General features: G+C 40.2%; 1 protein-coding gene across 9 annotated transcripts in view; it reads left to right on the top strand.

The window, feature by feature from the left end:
• The window catches only part of PRRG1 (proline rich and Gla domain 1), a 356881-nt gene that overhangs the window by 210170 nt on the left and 128678 nt on the right, over window positions 1-18033 (top strand). For 2 of the 9 annotated variants that reach the window (XM_006066429.3, XM_006066427.3), the window contains exon 1: window positions 4704-4836. The exons of 6 other annotated variants lie outside the window; for them this stretch is intronic. The gene's annotated coding sequence lies outside the window, so the exon portion shown is untranslated. Of the gene's footprint in view, window positions 1-4703; window positions 4837-18033 lie in introns of those variants that run through there. One more of the 9 variants, XM_044937110.1, reaches the window with a different exon arrangement.

Genomic DNA, 18033 nt, shown 5'->3' with positions numbered 1-18033 from the left:
AGTGATGATTACATGGAATAAACATGTAAAGAACATAGCACTGTGGCCAGCATGCAAGTACTCAACAAATATTAGCTGTAATTATTCATTTTGTGGGGAGGTGGGTAGGGAGACTGGCAGGAAGGAATGAATGTCAGAATTGGTGGCATTAGCTCTTTGAAAGGGAGCTATTTTTTAAAAAGGTATGTACAATTTTTCAGCCTCTAAAGAAATGCTGGTGCCCTAAGGTATAGTCCTGGGTGACCACACCCTAGTCAAATTCTCATCACAGATCTTGCTCTTTGGCATGAAGATCAGGGTCTGTGAATACCTTTTGTGTAGTCCTCATTCTGTTTAATCAGAAACTAGACAATTAGCCTGGGGTATAAAAGAATATGAAATACAACTTATATGTATAATAATTATTTTAACTTTTATTCTAGTATTGACAGGACCATATTAATATTGACTATCCTTTTCCAATACCTGAGAACTGTTTAGCCACCAAAAAGATCATCCAAATTTAATGCAGTTAGAGCTTAGAGAGTATGCCTGTTTGGGACCTCCAGAAATTTAAATCTGAGACAGGATTATAAGAGGTTTGGGGGAAGGATGGAAAAGTAACATCTCTGAAAGATAAATGGGGGAGGAAGGCTTGGGCAGAGAAAACCTTGGTCCTAAGATGCTGATTTGACACTTTTGAAAGGAAAGTGAGGAGGAAGCACGTCAGAGAAAATTTCACAACAGAACACAGATCTGATCAAGTTTCAGCGAACCAAACAGAGCTCCAGAGCAAAGATTGTTCCTTAGACTGAGTCTCACCTTGGGCAGGAATAGCCAGGCTCTAGTGCCCCACCATGCTCATTCACATGGTGGGGAGTTACCCATCAAGCATGCATAACCCCCTCCCACCTCAAAAGCTGAGGTGCATCCTGAAGATGATTTAACTGGAGCCTACCAGCTACACCTACTGTTTGTAGCTGAACAACAGTCTTCTTTCTTGAAGGAAGATCTGACAGGCATACCGCCAAAGAGAGTTTCCATAATATATATACCCTCAATATATTTCATTATAACAAGTGTTTTTCCTATTTTTCTGCTTTGTTGTGTGCTGTGCTCAGTTGTGTCCAACTCTTTGTGACACACTGGACTGTAGCCTGCCAAGCTACTCTGTCCGTGGGATTTTTCAGGCAAGAATATTAGAGTGGGTTTCCTCCTCCAGGGAATCTTCCTGACCCAAGGATTGAACTTGTGTCTCCTGCATTGCAGGCAGATTCTTTACTGCTGAGCCATTGGCTACATCATTTAATATTTTTTAATTTAAATCTTTATATTTTTTCTTGAACATATTTTATCAAATTCTTGAATTGCTAATAAATACCAAATTACCAATTATAGTTGTTCAGTGCTAAGACGTATCCGACTCTTTGCGACCCCATGGATTGCAGCATGCCAGGCTCCTCTCAACTTCACTATCTCCTGGAATTGCTAAAATTCATGTCCATTGAGTCTAACCATCTCATCCTCTGATGCCCCCTTCTTTTGCCTTCAATCCTTCCCAGCATCAGGGTCTTTGCCAGTGAGTCTGCTCTTCATCAGGTGGTCAAAGTATTGGAGGTTCAGCTTCAGCATCAGTCCTTCCAATGAGTATTCAGGGTTAATTCCTTTAGGGTTTATTGGTTTGATCTCCTTGCTTCCAAAGGACTCTCAAGAGTCTTCTACAGCATCACGGTTTGACAACATCAATTCTTTGGCACTCAGCCTTCTTTATGGTCCAACTCTCACATTTGTGCATGACCACTGGAAAAACCATAACTTTGACTATATGGATCTTTGTTGGCAAAGTGATGTCTCTGCTTTTTAATACGCTGTCAGGTTTGTCATAGCTTTCCTTTCAAGGAGCAAGTGTCTTTTAATTTCATGGCTGTAGTCACCACCTGCATCGATTTTGGAGCCCAAGAAAATGAAATCTATCACTCTTTCCACTTTTCCCCCTTCTCTTTGCCATGAAGTGATGGGACCAGATGCCATGATCCTAGTTTTTTGAATGTTTAGTTTTAAGCCAATGCTTTCACTCTCCTCTATCACCTTCAAAAAGAGGCTCTTTAGTTCCTCTTCACTTTCTGCCATTAGAGTCATGTCATATGCACATCTGAGGTTGTTGATATTCCTACTTGCAATCTTGATTCCAGCTTGTGATTCATCCAGCCCAGCATCTCTCATGATGTACTCTGCATATAAGTTAAATAAGCAGGGTGACAATATACAGCCTTGTCATACTCCTTTCCCAATTTTGAACCAGTCTGTTGGTCCATGTCTGGTTCTAACTGTTGCTTCTTGACCTGCATACTGGTTTCTCAAGAGACAGGTAAGGTAGTCTGGTACTCTCATCTCTTTGACAATTTTCCCCAGTTTTTTGTGATTCACACGTTTAGAGGTTTTAGTGTAGTTAGTGAAGCAGAAGTAGATGTGTTTCTCGAAGTCCCTTGCCTTCTCCATGATCCAGCGAATGTTGTCAATTTGATCTCTGGTTCTTCTGCCTCTTTGAAACCCAGCTTGCACATCTGGAAGGTCTTAGTTCACTTACTGCTGAAGCCTAGTTAGAAGGATTTTGAGCATAACCTTGCTAGCATATGAAGTGAGCACAATTGTACAGTAATTTGAACATTCTTTGGTGTTGTTCTTCTTTAGGATTGGAATGAAATCTGATATTTTCCAGTCCTGTGACCACTGCTATTTTCCAAATTTGCTGACATATTGAGTGCAGCAGTTTAACAGGATCATCTTTTAGGGTTTTAAATAGTTCAGCTGGAATTCCATCACCTCCAGTGGCTTTGTTGGTAGTAACGCTCCCTAAGGCCCGCTTGACTTCATACTCCAGGATGTCTGGCTCTAGGTAAGTGACCACACCATCATAGTTATCCGAGTCATTAAGATGTTTTTTTGTACAGTTCTTCTGTGTATTCTTGCCACCTCTTTTTAATATCTTCTGTTTCTCTTGGGTCCTCACTGTTTCTGTTCTTTATCATGCCCATCCTTGCATAAAATGTTGACATCCAATTTTCTTGAAGAAATTTCTACTCTTTCTCCTTCTATTGTTTTCCTCCATTTGTTTGCATTGTTCATTTAAGAAGGCCTTCTTATCTCTCCTTAGTGTTCTCTGAAACTCTGCATCCAATCAAAATATTCAGATCAATTTGGACATAAAGTAATAAATCCAGTAATCAAATGAAAGTGAACAAACATATGCATCTATTAAAGATGTAAAAATTATCTTTATCAATGCAGGGTTAGTGTTTTTTTTTTTTTTCTTTTAGCACCTTCTGTATGTGAAACATTTTACCAGTGAAATGACTAGGACAAATTCCTACTTCCAAGCAGTTACAGATTATCTAGCCTATAGAGTCTGTGTCTACACTTACCAATATACATACCCTCTTGCAGTCTGTCCTCACTGAAATCCCCATCTGCTTATTTGACACATGCAAAACAGAAATGAGTTCAGATAGTCTGGTTTGTAAAAATACACAAACAGAAGAACCACAAAGGTTAATGGAAAGAAATTCAGGATATTCAGATCTCTAAGGGCAATGACCGGTCTCTCACCAAAAATGTTCCTTTCCCTTTTCAGTCAAAATACTTGGTGTGAAGGACTATTGCTTTGGCCCTGTGGCAATTCTATTATTCTTAATAGCCAGTTGTTTCTCAGTTCCATCATAACTCAAGTAAAAAGAAGAAAAGTAATTTGGAATAAGTCACTTCAGGCCCACAGGCCAATTCACTTGGATTCCACTCAGGTATGTTTATTTTAATAACTGATCTGAAGGCACGTGGAATACCACAGCCGACCAGATTTTAAACAGAAAAGCATAGAACTTAAAAACTAAGCACGCATGCAGCATGGAATAATAATCAAGTTAGGCTTCTTAAAATGCTAACTGCCAGAAAAACCTGAAGCCAGTAGAGCAAAATTCACAGGGCTACACACTCTGAATATTCCTGTTTCTCAGAGGGGCTTTTAAGAAGGCTCAAATTCTGAAGTGGCTCCCTAAATAAGCAGGGTCAGAGATGGGTCTTATTTGACATGTGTTCTTCTTCCCAAGATATTTGGGTAGGTTTGTTTAAGACTTTTCTTTTCGTTCATTCTTTCTTTTTTCTTCTTTTTTTTAAAGAAAAAGCAGACGTTGTCAGCAAAAGGCCAGAACAGCAAAAGAGTTTGTTCTCTGGGAAAGGACTGTGCTGTAACAGTGGGCAACGGTTGGAAAGTCACCAACCGTGTTCTGGCCTCACACAGCATAGACGTGTTAACTAGGGTGCCTTGCACAGACAGTCTGTGGGCTCGCCTCTGGAGCGCCAAGGACCGTGCACGACGAGGCGAGAGGCCAGTGGGCGGAATAACGTGTGGGGAGCCAGGCATGTGAAAAGGTGAAAGGGTAATGAGGACCCAGAGTGGTTCCTGGGAGAGGCGTGCTGACGCCTGGGGTGGCTAGCTTGGCCCCGCGCCGAGCTGGGCTTTCTGGAGTGTGAGTGTGCATGGGGTGCACCCAGGGTCCTCAATGACTTCTCATGCCAGTGTTATTTATAAACAGATCTCAAGACTGGAAAGCTCTAACCCAGTGCCCCAAGCCTTAGGTCTTCCGTACCCCGGCGGCGGGCTCCGCCCCTCGGTTTCCCAACCTGCCTGGCCCCGCCCTGCCTCTCCTAACTCCTCCCGGGCCCCGCCTCCGCCGCTTTCCACAGCTCTTCCCGTCGGCTCCTGGCTCCAGGCTCCAGGCTCCCACCCGGCTCGGTGGAGGTGGTAGCGCGCAGGCGCCGTTGGCGGCAGACAGAGTGCGGAGTAGCGGTGCGGGGCGCGCGGTGAGTGTGGTGGGCACACGGGGCTCGCAGCCGCAGAATGTGGTTCGGGCTGGGCGTCCCGAGAGGGATTGGAGTGTGTGCGGGTGACGGCCGGGACAGCCGTCGGTCCCGTAAGGAGAAACCAGCCAGACGTGCGGCAGCGGGATTGGCCGCGCTGCCGGAGGGTGTCCGGCTCCTGCTGCGTGGGGAGCAAGAGTGCGTGGTGGCAGGAGCGGGCAAGGATATGTGGAAGAGGAGAAATTGAAGGAAAGGGCTGCGGAGGCTGAAAGTCTGGACTCAGGCTTGGCAGGACCGGGAGGCTCGCCAAGGGCTCTGGAGGGTGTCCCAGCTTCAAGTTTAGTAGCCCCCGCTTAGTGCCCCTGAGCGGCGGGCGTCCCGGGCCCATCCCTTCCCCCGCGCTGCCGTCCTGGAGTGCAGAGTTGCCAGGAACATTCCTCATCGCGGGGGGAGAGGATTTGGAGGAGGTGGGCTGTCGCCCCAGGTTTGTGCCAAGGAGGGCGTGGCACTCGTGTGACTTTCTTCACCCCGCCCCCGGGAATGTGTCCGTCTTCTGGTACATTGTGCTCATGGACATTTTAACAAAGGCTAGGACTGTTTTCTAGGCAGTGGCGGGTGACAGCGGGGGCGAGTCGGTGGAAGGGGGAGCGCACAAGGTCGCGGTGCAGCCTTGGGGGACGGGGGAGCGAAAGTGGGGGGCACACATGGGGGGAGTGGAAGGCAATAACCCTCCTGCCTCAGCTTTTTCCTCCTTTCTGGTCCGCTGATTTTGATTATTGGTAGAAACAGCCTCAAGAGGGATGTGAGTGGAAATTAGTGTGTGTGTTCAGACTGGCTGCAGCCATTGGTTTTGTAATTGTGCTGTTGATGTATTTCTAAGTGTCCCTTAAGGAGAAATGGGAAACTAATGGAATTTAAGAGGAAATAATTGAAAGGAAGAATGAAGAGGTGGTGTGTGAAAACTTAGAGCTAAATTAATGCCTTGAGATAGTCCTAGTATAAATTCAGCCAAACTTTGAAGGATGTGGAGGTGTGAAAGTCAGGGTAAGTGGAAGCTGGTTAGGGCGTGGTTGATTGTTTCAATTAAGAATGGATTTGTGTGTGTGTGTGTGTGTGTGCACGCAAAATTACATTGGGGATATAAAACACCAGGGCAACTCTTGTAATTTAGGATAAGGTTCTGAGGCTTTCATTTTCAAGCATAGGGTTTTTATGGAAAGTAGTTATATGTGTTCCCAAGCATAGATGTTGATATTTTTACTCATTTGTTTAACTTAATACAATAAAACAAACTGAGCTTCTTCCTCCTCCACCCCTTTCCCCTGCTTCTGAATACTGTTTTATAAACATTTACTTTCAGATCTGAAATGTGTTTAAAGGCACAGTCCCAACCCCCAGATCGTAAAGTGGAGGATTTCTTCTTGCATTATTGTCATTTTACTCTTTCTTTTTCTGTTATTTTAAGTTAAATGCCACTAACATTACCAAATTTGGGGAGAGAAGTATTAGGGATACATCCCTTTTCCAGTGCCTGATGAACTTCTATTTATCCTTTCAGATTCAGCCCAGTTCACTACTTGGAAAAAATTGGCCAAATCTTTCAGAATGTATTGGGCTTCCCAGGTGGCTCAGTGGTAAAAAAAAAAAAAAAAAAAAAAAAAAAAAAAAATCCACCTGTCATGCAGGAGATGCAGGTTCGATCCCTGGATGGAGAAGATCCCTTGGAGGAGGAAATGGCAATCCACTCTGGTATTCTTGCCTGGAAAATCCCATGGACAGGGAGCCTTGTGGGCTCCCTGTCCATGGGGGTCTCATAGTGTCAGACACAACTGAACACATATGCACTCAGAATGTATTAATCACCTCCTTTTCTGTCAAGCTGACACTACTGGCCTTTTTTCTCTTGTTACTGGAACCTCAGTCTTCTGTGTTATCCCAGTACCTAGGACTGCTGGGTATGTACTCAGTGCCTAATAAATGCACTTACAGTTAGATGTTAACAAGTGTTATTAGAAAGATAGTAATTCACATCACATAAGGCTCATGGGATAATAGAAGAAATTCAGAATGCTGAAATTATAGTGTTTGAACACCATTATTTAGAATATGGATAGGAAATAAACATGGAAATATGTTCCCATGTATTAGTCTGTGGAGATCCCTGGGTTGGGAAGATGCCCTGGAGAAGGTAAAGGCTACCCACTCCAGTATTCTGGCCTGGAGAATTCCATGGACTATATAGTCCATGGGATCGCAATGAGTCAGACACGACTGAGTGACTTTCACTTATATACTCTTCTTAAAAAGGTATAAAAGCTTTGTATATATATATATATATATATATAGGCGAAGTAAACATCAGAAAAAGGCTGATTATTTTTTTAAAGGTTGATTTCTGATACCAAAACAAGTGAAAAGTCAATGCAAAATGATTAATCATTTGTAGAAAGACACAAATAGAGTGCCACTGGAATTTAGGAAATTTGTAAGCAGATCAGGCTGACTAGATGGCATCTTCTGGAGGGTAATGTAAGTAAAGAAGCTATAACCGATTAGACCAGCTAGATTAATCAGTTGTATTATACTCCTCCAAAATCATAAGGTGACTTAAACATTTGGCTAGGGAGTCTCTTCACAGCACAGTGCCCTCAGTAGACTTGGCCTGACTTTTCTGCCTGCAAGTTCTCTTAACTCCACCAGCATCCCTGGCCTTCCAGTCACCTCTAGCTAATAACAGAAATTATCTTCCTTTTGCTTGTTACAATTCAAGCTCCTCACCCCAACAGCCAGCTTTCCTCTGCTAAATGGATTTACCCATTGGAGAGAATATCATGAGCAAATGGTTACTCAGTTTATAAGTGAATAAAATTGATACTTTAGTTTTAAAAATAAGTCAGAATCTTGCTTGGTTGGCAACCTGGATGGGAGGGGAGTTTGGGGAAGAACAGATACATGTATATGTATGGCTGAGTCCCTTTGCTGTCCACCTGAAACCATCACAACATTGTTAATCAGCTGCACTCCAATATATATATAATTTTTTCTTCTTTTTTAAATAAGATAAATCTTAATAAAAAGTTTTTTTAAGGAAAGGCAGAAAACCTATTCTGGCTCTTAGTACATTTCTAAGTTTTCTCCCCTCATTTAATTTATCCCCTCTCCACCTAAATGTAAACTTTTTTTCTTCATGTCACTTTAAATATAAATATATATAAATAATATTAACCATTATCCCCCCCAAAACAATCCAAGTTAGTGTCTGGTTTTGTCAGTAAAACTTGGGACTCAGAATGAGTAGCCTCCATAAAACTTCAAAAAAAGAAAAAAAAAAAAGAAAGTTCTACATCCTTTGTGGTCTGTAGACTACTGAAAAAATTTTCCCAACCACTGTGATTAAGGCTTTCTGTTTAAAACTTTGCTCACCTAGACTGACTTCCCTATTTCTGGTTTCTCCTCTGATTCTTTGACCAGTCAACCTCAGTCACTCCCACTGAGTCTTCTTCTTAGGGTTCTGTTCAAGACTCTTTCTTTCCGAGTCTTTGCAGGAGACAGTGATATGGTGGTCAATGGTGTCAAATTTGGAGGCAAGAGTTTAAACTTTTTCAAAGTGTCAGTGTCCTTACCTGTAAAAATGATGATTACAACACCTGATAAGTGAGATCAGGTGTGTTAACAGTTTATCAAAGTGTCTAGCACATACTAATTGCCCTGAAAACAGTAGTTACAATTATTTGTAATTGCCATTTCTTAGGACACCTACTTAAGCCCACCATGGGCTTCCCAGATGGCTCAGATGATGAAGAATCTGCCTGCAGTGCGGGGGATCTGGGTTCAATCCCTGCATTGGGAAGATCCCCTGGAGGAGGGCATGACCACCCACTCCAATATTCTTGCCTGGAGAATCCCCGTGGGCAGAGGAGTCTTGTGGGCTACAGTCCATGGGGTCACAAAGAGTCCGACATGACTGAGCGACTAAACAAACACACATGACAACTACAGTAACAGTTAACTTCAAAATATGAATGTGTTGACATCATGCTTCAGTCCTGTGAGTAGATTCCTCCCATATTTCCAAAAGCAGGTGGCTTAGCACACTGGTTCAGAGAAGGCAATGGCACCAATGGCACCCTAGTCCAATACTCTTGCCTAGAAAATCCCATGGACGGAGGAGCCTGGTAGGCTGCAGTCCATGGGGTTGCTAGAGTCAGACACGACTGAGCGAATTCACTTTCACTTTTCACTTTCATGCATTGGAGAAGGAAATGGCAACCCACTCCAGTGTTCTTGCCTGGAGGATCCCAGGGACGGGGGAACCTGGTGGGCTGCCGTCTCTGGGGTCGCAGAGAGTCGGACACGACTGATGTGACTTAGCAGCAGCAGCAGCACACTGGTTTGCAGACATCAGCGTGCCTAATAATCACAAGAATTCATTGATTTCTGGACCCCATCCCTCGAATTTCTGATGTCTGGAATGGGGCCTGAGGAATATTCATGTCTTGTAAGTTTCCAAATGATGGTGTTGCTGCCTACCCTCGGATCCACATTGAGTGGCACTGATTTAGATGGCATTAAGACAGATTGGCAGGGAGGAGGGGAGACCGAAACCAAAAGACCAAGATGTTATCGAAGAGAGCAGCATGCTTAAAATTGGTGGTACTGGATGCCTTGGAAAGTTCAGAAAGGATAAAACTGAGAGAACACAGTTGGATTTGTGTTCTGATTGGAGCCTTTTTATTTGTTTTTCATGTGTGTCAGGTACAAGAGTTGATCTAATTATACTCCTCAATTGGTAGAATATTAACATTATTATGGCCAGAAAAAAAGGAAAACAACATATGGCAGATCTTTGAGATAATGGTTCTTAATATGGGGGTGTGCATTAGACTCTGTTAGGGAGCAGTTTTCACCAACACACTTAGGTTTATTGTGTTCTCTAAAGTGTCTCCCCAGTGCAAACTGATCAAGTCAGAATTTCAGAGTGTGGAACCTGGGCATGAAAAAGGAGGGTTTCATGTACACTCTAGTTAAGAACCACTTCTTTGAATAATGCTGGTCAGGAAGTAGAAGCAGTGAAAAATATTTTTTTTTAATTGTTGATGAAGGAAGAAGGGAAAAAAAAAAACTGGAGTTTGAGAATTTTAAGGGATCAAGAAAACTGTATTGTGAAAGGGGTGAAAAGCCTACTGGAATGTTTGAAGGTGTAATGCTAAGGGGATATAATTGATAAAACAGAGAACTGGATCCAGAGAGCAGGAGGGCCTAGAATCAGGCACCAAGAGAATAGAGGGGGAAAGAATGAGTTAAGAAAAGTAAATCTAAATGTGAGAGGGGAGAAGTTGGAGGAACACTCTGTAAGGGAGGTTTGTTTGCACACTACTTTTCAGTGGAACTTAAATAGGCCATGAACTCTATGGATTTTTCAAGTTTAGTAATGCTGGTTACTAAAGTTCAGGACTCCAGCTACCTCTTATGGTTGCACAATTGTGTTTTTTTCTACCTTTTTTCATTTAGAAGAATTTTTTGAAGTTAAGTTCAGGCATGCTCTGTCATAACCCCATTGCCCCAGCCCTTCCCCTAAGACTGACATAAGTATATGGTTATCATTCAACAAATGTTTGTGTGCCTCTCAATTGCCAGGTATTATTCTAAGCACTCAGGATATAGCATTGAATAAAATATTTGTATTTTACTGGACATTTCTGTCCTCAAGGAGCTAACATCCTATTTGAGGGAGGAAGAAAATAAACATAAGTAAGTAAAATGTGGGTGTATGTGCGCTCTGTGTGTGTGTGTGTGTGTGTGTGTATACACATGTGTATATGTGTATGTGAGTAGAGTTACAGTGTTGCATTCTTTAGAGAAATGCAAAGTAGGAAAAGTGAATAGTGGAGCATCTATAGATATTCATCAGTAGGTGAATAGAGTCTTTTGGAGGGCAGTGATCAGGGAAGACAGTGTCAGCAAAGAGTTTTAAGAGATAAGAAAACTATTTGGAGGAAGAGCTTTCTGGGAATAGAGAACAGCAAGTATAGAGGTCCTGAGGTGGTACCTTTTTGAGACATTTTTGCTAGGAATCACAAAACAGTCCTTGTGATGAGAATAGCATGAATGAGTGGGAGTCAATAATAAGAAACAGGGTCACATAAGTAAGAAGGTGTGTTGGAGGGTAGGGCTATTCCACTCATTTTGAGAGGATATTGTAAGGCTATTGAGTGAGAGGAAAAGCCTTGGAAGGTTTGAAGAGTGAAATGATGTGATCTGATTTCTGTTTCATAAGGATCAATCTGAGTGCTTTGTGGAGTATAGAATTGCAAGGGGAGCAGGAACAGTAGAGAGCAGTTTGAGGAGAGGTTGGGGTGACTTGAACCAAAGTAATATAATGCTAAAGGTATGATAAGTGACCAGATTTTCTGCTCACTTATTGGAAGTGGAATTGGAAGGGGAATATGACAAAGGATGAGAGTCAAGGATGATGCCAAGGATTTTGGTCTGAGCAGCTAGAACAATGGAGTAGACACTTAGTGAGATACGAAAGATTGTTGGAGAAGAAAATTTGAGAGAAGGAAGACCAAGCATTCAGTACTAGGCATGCTGAGTCTGAGAAGACTTTCTGCTATCCAGGTGGAATTCAGGAGAGTGGCATGGGTGGAGAGGAAGCTCTGGGAATAGATCAGATCATTACAAGGAAAGAGAAGGACTCACTCCTTAAAAAAATAAATTAATGAACTGTTTTTAGAGCATTTTAGGTTCACAGCAAAACTGAGTAGAAAATAGTCCTCCAGCTTTGTTCTTCAGTATTAAGTTGACTCTTTTAGGTCTCTTGGCTCTCCGTATAAATTTTGGAGTGAGTTTGTTGATATCCATAAAATACCTTGCTAGATTTTGATTGAGATTGTGTTGAACCTATTGATCATCATGGGAAGAACTGACATCTTGCCACTATTGAATCTGTATTTCCATGAATGTGGAATAATTCTCCATTTATTTAGTTCTCCTTTGATGTCTTTGGTCACAAATATGAGGCATTTTCCTCATAATGGATTTTGGACAAACTTTTTTAGATTTATATATAAGTAATTCATTTTGTGGGGAGTGCTAATATAAATGGTAATATGTTTTAAATTTCCAATTCCACTTATTTATTACTGGTGTTTAGGGAATTGAGTAACTTTTGCACATTAATCTTGTGTCTTGCAACTTTGCTATCATTGCTTATTAGCTCCAGGAGTCTTTGTTGTTGATTCTTTGGGGGTTTTCTACATTGTTGATAATGCCATCTGTGAAAAAAGTTTGATTTCTTACTTACCAATCCGTGTAACTTGGGAAGGAATTCCCAGGTGGCGCTAGTGGTAAAGAAGCCACCTGCCAATGCAGAAGATGCAAGTTCGATCCCTGGGTCAGGAAGATCCCCTGGAGAAGGGAGTGGCTACCCACTCCAGTATTCTTGGCTAGGCAATCCCATGGACAAGAGGAGCCTGGTGGGCGACAGTCCATGGGGTCACAAAAGAGTTGGACATGACTGAGCGCACACACACATAACTTGGAGAAGAGTGGTAAGAGGAGACATTATTGACTTGTTCCTTATTTTAGCTGGAAAGTTTTGTGTTTCTCCCTATTAAGTATGGTGTTAAGCTATAGGTTTTTGTAGATATTCTTAACAAGTTGAGGAAGTTCACCTCTACTTCTCATTTTCTGAGAGTTCTTAATCATGTATGGGTGTTGGATTTTGTAAAGTCCTTTCTCTGCATCTGCTGATATGTTCATGCTGTTTTTCTTCTTTTGCCTATTGATGTGATGGATTACATTAATTGATCTTCAAATATTGAATCAGCATTGCATATCTGGAATAAATCTCACTTGGTTATGGTTTGTAATTCTTTTTATACATCGCTGCATTTGATTTGCTAGTATTTTGTTGAGGGTTTTTGCAGGTATGTTCATGAGAGATACTAGTCAGTAGTTTTCTTTTCCTGTAATGTCTTTGTCTGATTTTGGTATTAGGGTAATTCTGGCTTCATAAGTTAGGAAGTATTCCCTTGGTTTGGTTTTTATCTTCTGGAAGAGACTGTAGAAAATTGGTATAGTTTCTCCTTAAGGGTTTGATAGAATTCACAGGTGAGCCCATCTGAGCCTGTTGCTTTACTTTTTGAAAGGTTATTAATTATTGATTCTATTTCTTTAATATATAATATATATTCATATTGTCTATTTCTTCTTGTATGAGTTTTGGCAGGTTGACTCTTTCAAGGAATTGGTTTAATGGATTTGTTCATAATAATCTTTTATTAACCTTTTAATGTCTCCATGCAATCTGTAATGGTGGCTTTTATTTCAAGTATTGTAATTTCTCTCTCTCTTTTTTTTGTTAGCTTGGCTAGAAGATTATTAATTTAAAAAAATCTTTTCAAAGTGTCAGGTTTTGGTTTTATTTTCTCTATTCATTCCTCGTTTTCAGTTTCATTGTGATATCTGCTCTAATTTTTATTATTTATCTTCTTTTGCTTCTTTGAATTTAAGTCACTTTCTGACTTTCTATGGTAGAAGCTTAGATTGTTGATTTTTAGAACTTTTGTCTTTAAATGGGCTTCCCAGGTGGCGGTAGCGGTAAAGAACCTTATATGTATGCATTCATTGCTATAAATTTTCCTCTAAGCACTGCTTTCAGGCATTCCATAGTATTTGGTAAGTTTTATTTTCATATAGTTCAAAATATTTTAAAATTTGAGAGTTCATGTGTTGTTTAGAGTGAGTTGTTTAATCATCATGTGTTTGAGGATTTTGCAGTTATCTTACTGATTTCTGGTGTAATTCCATGGTGGTCTGAGAACAGACAGTGTATGATTTCTATTCTTTTAAATTTGCTAAGGTTGCATTTTATGTCCCAGAACGTGGTTTATTTTGGTGCATATTCCATCAAGCTAGAGAAAAATGAGAATTCTGTTGTTGGATGAAGTCGTCTTTAGATATCAGTTGTATCCAATTGATTGGTGGTGCTATAGAGTTACTGAATTTGTGCCTGCTGAATCTGTCCAGTTCAGTTAGAGGAGTGTTGAAGTCTGTAATAATAGGAGATTCATCTGTTTTTCCTTGCAGTTCTGACAGGTTTTGCCTCATATATTTTAACACTTTGTTGTTATGTGCATACATTAAGGATTGTTATGTCTTCTTGAAGAATTGACCCCCTTTGTCATTGTGTTATGATATTATCCTCTTATCTCTGACAACTTTCCTTGCCCTGAAGTAGCTCTGTCAGAAATTGATGTAGCTGCTTCTACTTTCTTTGATTAATTACTAGCATGGTATATTTCTCCATGCCTTTACTTTTCATCTATGTGTGTCTTTCTATGTAAAATGTGTTTCTTGTAGACAATATATATTTGGGTTTTATTCTTTCATCCACTCTGACAATCTGTCTTTTCATTGGTATATTTAGATCATTGATGTTTTAAAAGGATTATTGATATAGTTGGATTAATAACTACCATACTGCTTTCTGTTTGTTGTTCTTTGTTCCTGTTTTTGTCTTTCATACTTCTCCTGTGTCTTAATTGACACTTTACATGGTTCCATTTTCTCTTATTTGTTAGTGTATCAGTAAACTTAAAAAAAAAAACAAAACATTTTTTAATGGTTGCCATAGCATTTGCTAAATACACGTTTCCAACTAATCCAATTCCACTTTCAAATAATACTGTATCACTTCATAGGTAATAGAAGTACTGTATAATAACAAAATATTCCAAATTCCTCCCTCCTATTCCTTATATCATTGTTATTCATTTCACTTATACATAAGCATATATATAAGTATTTATAACTGAATGTACTGTTGCTAGTAGTTTGAGCAAATTGTGATCTTTTAGATCATTTAAGAATGAGGAAAAAGTTTTTATATTACTTCTAGTTATTCATTTTTTGATGCTCTTCATTTCTTTATGTAGCTCCTTATTTCTGACCTATATTATTTTCCTTCTCTATGAAGAACTTTTAACAAATCTTGTCAGGTAAATCTACTAGCAAAAAGTTGCCTTAGTTTTTGCCTGTCTGAGCAAATCTTTATTTCTCCTTCTCTTTTGACAGATAATTTCTTAGAGTACAAAATTCTGAGTGGGTGAATTTTTTTCTCTCAACACTCTCAAGTATTTCTGTTCACTCCCTTCTCGTTTGCTTGGTTTCTGAGGAAATGTCAGATATACAGTTAGCTGTCGAACATTGTGGGGATTAATCCAAGTGAGTATAACTTACGGCCATACCTCCATAGCTCCAGTTCCTCTGCATCCACAAAATCAACCAACTACGGACTCTGTGGTACTTCAGTATTTACTATTGAAAAATATCTGCATATAAGTGAGCCTGGGCAGTTTAAATCCAGGTTGTTCAAGGGGCAACTTATCTTTGTTCCTCTAGTGATACTTTTTTTTTTTTTTCCTCCTTTGGGTTGTTTTCCAGATTTTTTGTCTTTGATTTTCTGCAATTTGACTATAACATTCCTAGACATAGCTTTTGGTTTGTTTCTTTGTTTTGCTTTTATCCTGTTTAGCATTTTATCCTGCTTGGTGTTCTCTGAGCTTCCTGGATCTATGGTTTGGTGTCTGACATTTATTGGGGAAACTCTCACTCATTATTGCTTCAAGTACTGCTGCTGTTCTTCTGTCTGTTTCCTCTTTCTGGTATTCTCATTATACATATGTTACATCTTTTGTAGTTGTCTCAGAGATCTTGGATATTCCTTTCTTTTCAGTTTTGCTGTTTCTGTTTTCATATTTTCAAGCTTAGAAATTCTTTACTTAGTTGCATCCATTCTCCTAATAAGCCTATTAAAAGCATTCTTTATTTCAGTTACAGCATTTTTGATTGGTAGCATTTCTTTTTGATACTTTCTTGGAATGTCTATCTCTCCACTTACATTATCCATCTTTTCTTGCATGTTGTTTACTTTTTACATTAAAGCCCATATCATATTTGCTTTTTAACTGCTGCTGGGTCTTTGTTGCTTTGCATGGGCTTCTCACTGTGGGGGCCTCTCTCGTTGCAGAGCACAGGCTATAGGTGCACCGGCTTCAATAGTTGCCACACATGGGCTCAACAGTTGTGGCTCCTGGTCTCTAGGGCATGTGGGCTCAGTAGTTGTGGCATACGGGCTTAATTGCTCCACGACATGTGGAATCTTCCCAGACCAGGGGTCGAACTGCTGTCCCTTGTGTTGGCGGGCAGATTCTTATCCACTGCACCACCAGAGAAGTCTAAAGTCCATAGCATGTTATTCCTAGTATTTTAAAATTCCTGGTCTGATAATTCTAACATTTCAGCATCTCCCAAAGAAGTGGCTTTATGCAATGTATGTCAAACTTTTATTCAACATTTATTGAGCACTTTTGCTGTGAAAGGGGTGTGCTTTACCCTTTGTAGAGTAGAAACATAAGTATTTCTCAACAATATTATTGAGCATAATGAAATGAGAGTCGAATAAAGTTCCACAAGGCAGGGATAATCAGAGCTCTTAAAAATGTTCAATGGTTGCTTTTCTTTCTCTATTATTGTGTGGTAATAGCTGGTATACTTCTTTTCAAGCTCATTCACATACATATATGAATTTTTGATAGTATTCATTATCTTCTGGAAATGCTTGGTGGTTAAATGGGCCAGAATTGAAATAACAATTTGAGCTTCTTAATTGAAAATAACAATTTTCAGTGCCTCATAATTTAGAACCTAGGATTTCTTTAGGAGAGGGTATGCTATTTTATATTCCTGACTTGGAATAAGTTCCCTGCATTCTATTTTTTCCCTTCTTTGTGTCCTAGAAGATACATGTTATTTCCTGGAATCCTAGGTAACCAAGCTCCTCCTTTTTGACCGACAAAACCTATTCAAAGCACTGTGTGTTCTGTGTAAGGGCTCTAGTCTGGCTCTAGAGAGCCTGTTCTTTGTGGTTTGGTTTCTAATGTTATGCATTACCATTTTGAAAAAAAAATCCATATGACTAACTTGCCACAGTAATCCTGTCTGACATGTTTGTTTCAGAGAGAAAGCTGGCAAAGTTAGAAACACATGCCTAGTTGAAAATTTGCTGTCACTGCAGAAAAAAGTTAATGGAATATATTCCTAGTCTTTTCTTCTATGTTAGTATTACTCATGGGAGCAGAATAATGATTTTTGGCAAGAATATATTTACTTTCCTGTGTAATTTTATCATACTTCAATTTCTCACTCATTTTTTCCCTAGGATTTATCAAGAAAATATTATTATATAGAGGAGTAAAAATAAAAATTCTTTCTTTAGGCTCATAAGCAGTTAGTCTGAAAATACACGTTTTTGTTGCATTAATATGAACTATCCACAAACACTGGAAGCTTCCAGCCTGCAGGTACCACTTCATAGTGCTTCTCTAGTCCCTTCTCCAGGGGATCTTTCTGACCTAGGGATGGAACCCGGGTCTCCTGTTGCAGGCAGATTCTTTACTGTCTGAGCCACCAGGGAAGCTCCTATAAAGCCCCACCCACCCCTAAAGACTGACCTCTTCACTTTCTTAAAAGGTTGTGTACCCCTAACCTTTCTGAGTTGGGTTCTGCTTTTCTGCCTTAGTTCCTTATTTGCATTTCAGCTCTTAACTGTTGAACTGGTGCTAGTTCTCTGCCAGAATCTCAGCCTCATTAGCTAGGGGTCAGAGCATCTCTATTGTCTTTGTCTACTTTGGTCTTTGCCTGGTGAGGGTTGGGAATCAGAAATCTGAACATCCAGTGACTCCTCACCACTGGAGTGGGTGGCCTCCACTGTACTTTATCAGGGCTGATAAGAGGCAGCATATATCAGGGCCTTCAGAAAACCAGGAAAGACACTGGGGTAAATCCTGTTTGGAATGGGATTTTGTTTTTTCCTCTGGGACCCAAGCACACTCTTAGCAACCCTGTCCTTCACAGGAATATAGTTGAGTTCATTACTCAGAAGGTTGCCCACATTATTTTTTTCTTCTCATCTCTGAAGCGACACGGATTATCTTCCTTAATAATGATAATAACAGCAGTGACAACCCCTCCATGTTGTACCAGACATTTTGCTTCTATTATTTTTATTACCTTGTAAGGGATATGATATTTACACCCACTTTTATACCAAGGACACTGCAGTTCATCAAGCTTTAGAGCTCAAGGTCACTTCGGGGTGTTCAGGAAGAGAAAATGTATATTGAACACTTACCA

Source organism: Bubalus bubalis, chromosome X, assembly GCF_019923935.1.
Source record: "Bubalus bubalis isolate 160015118507 breed Murrah chromosome X, NDDB_SH_1, whole genome shotgun sequence".
NCBI lineage: Eukaryota > Metazoa > Chordata > Mammalia > Artiodactyla > Bovidae > Bubalus > Bubalus bubalis.
This window is presented reverse-complemented; position numbering and strand designations above follow the sequence as displayed.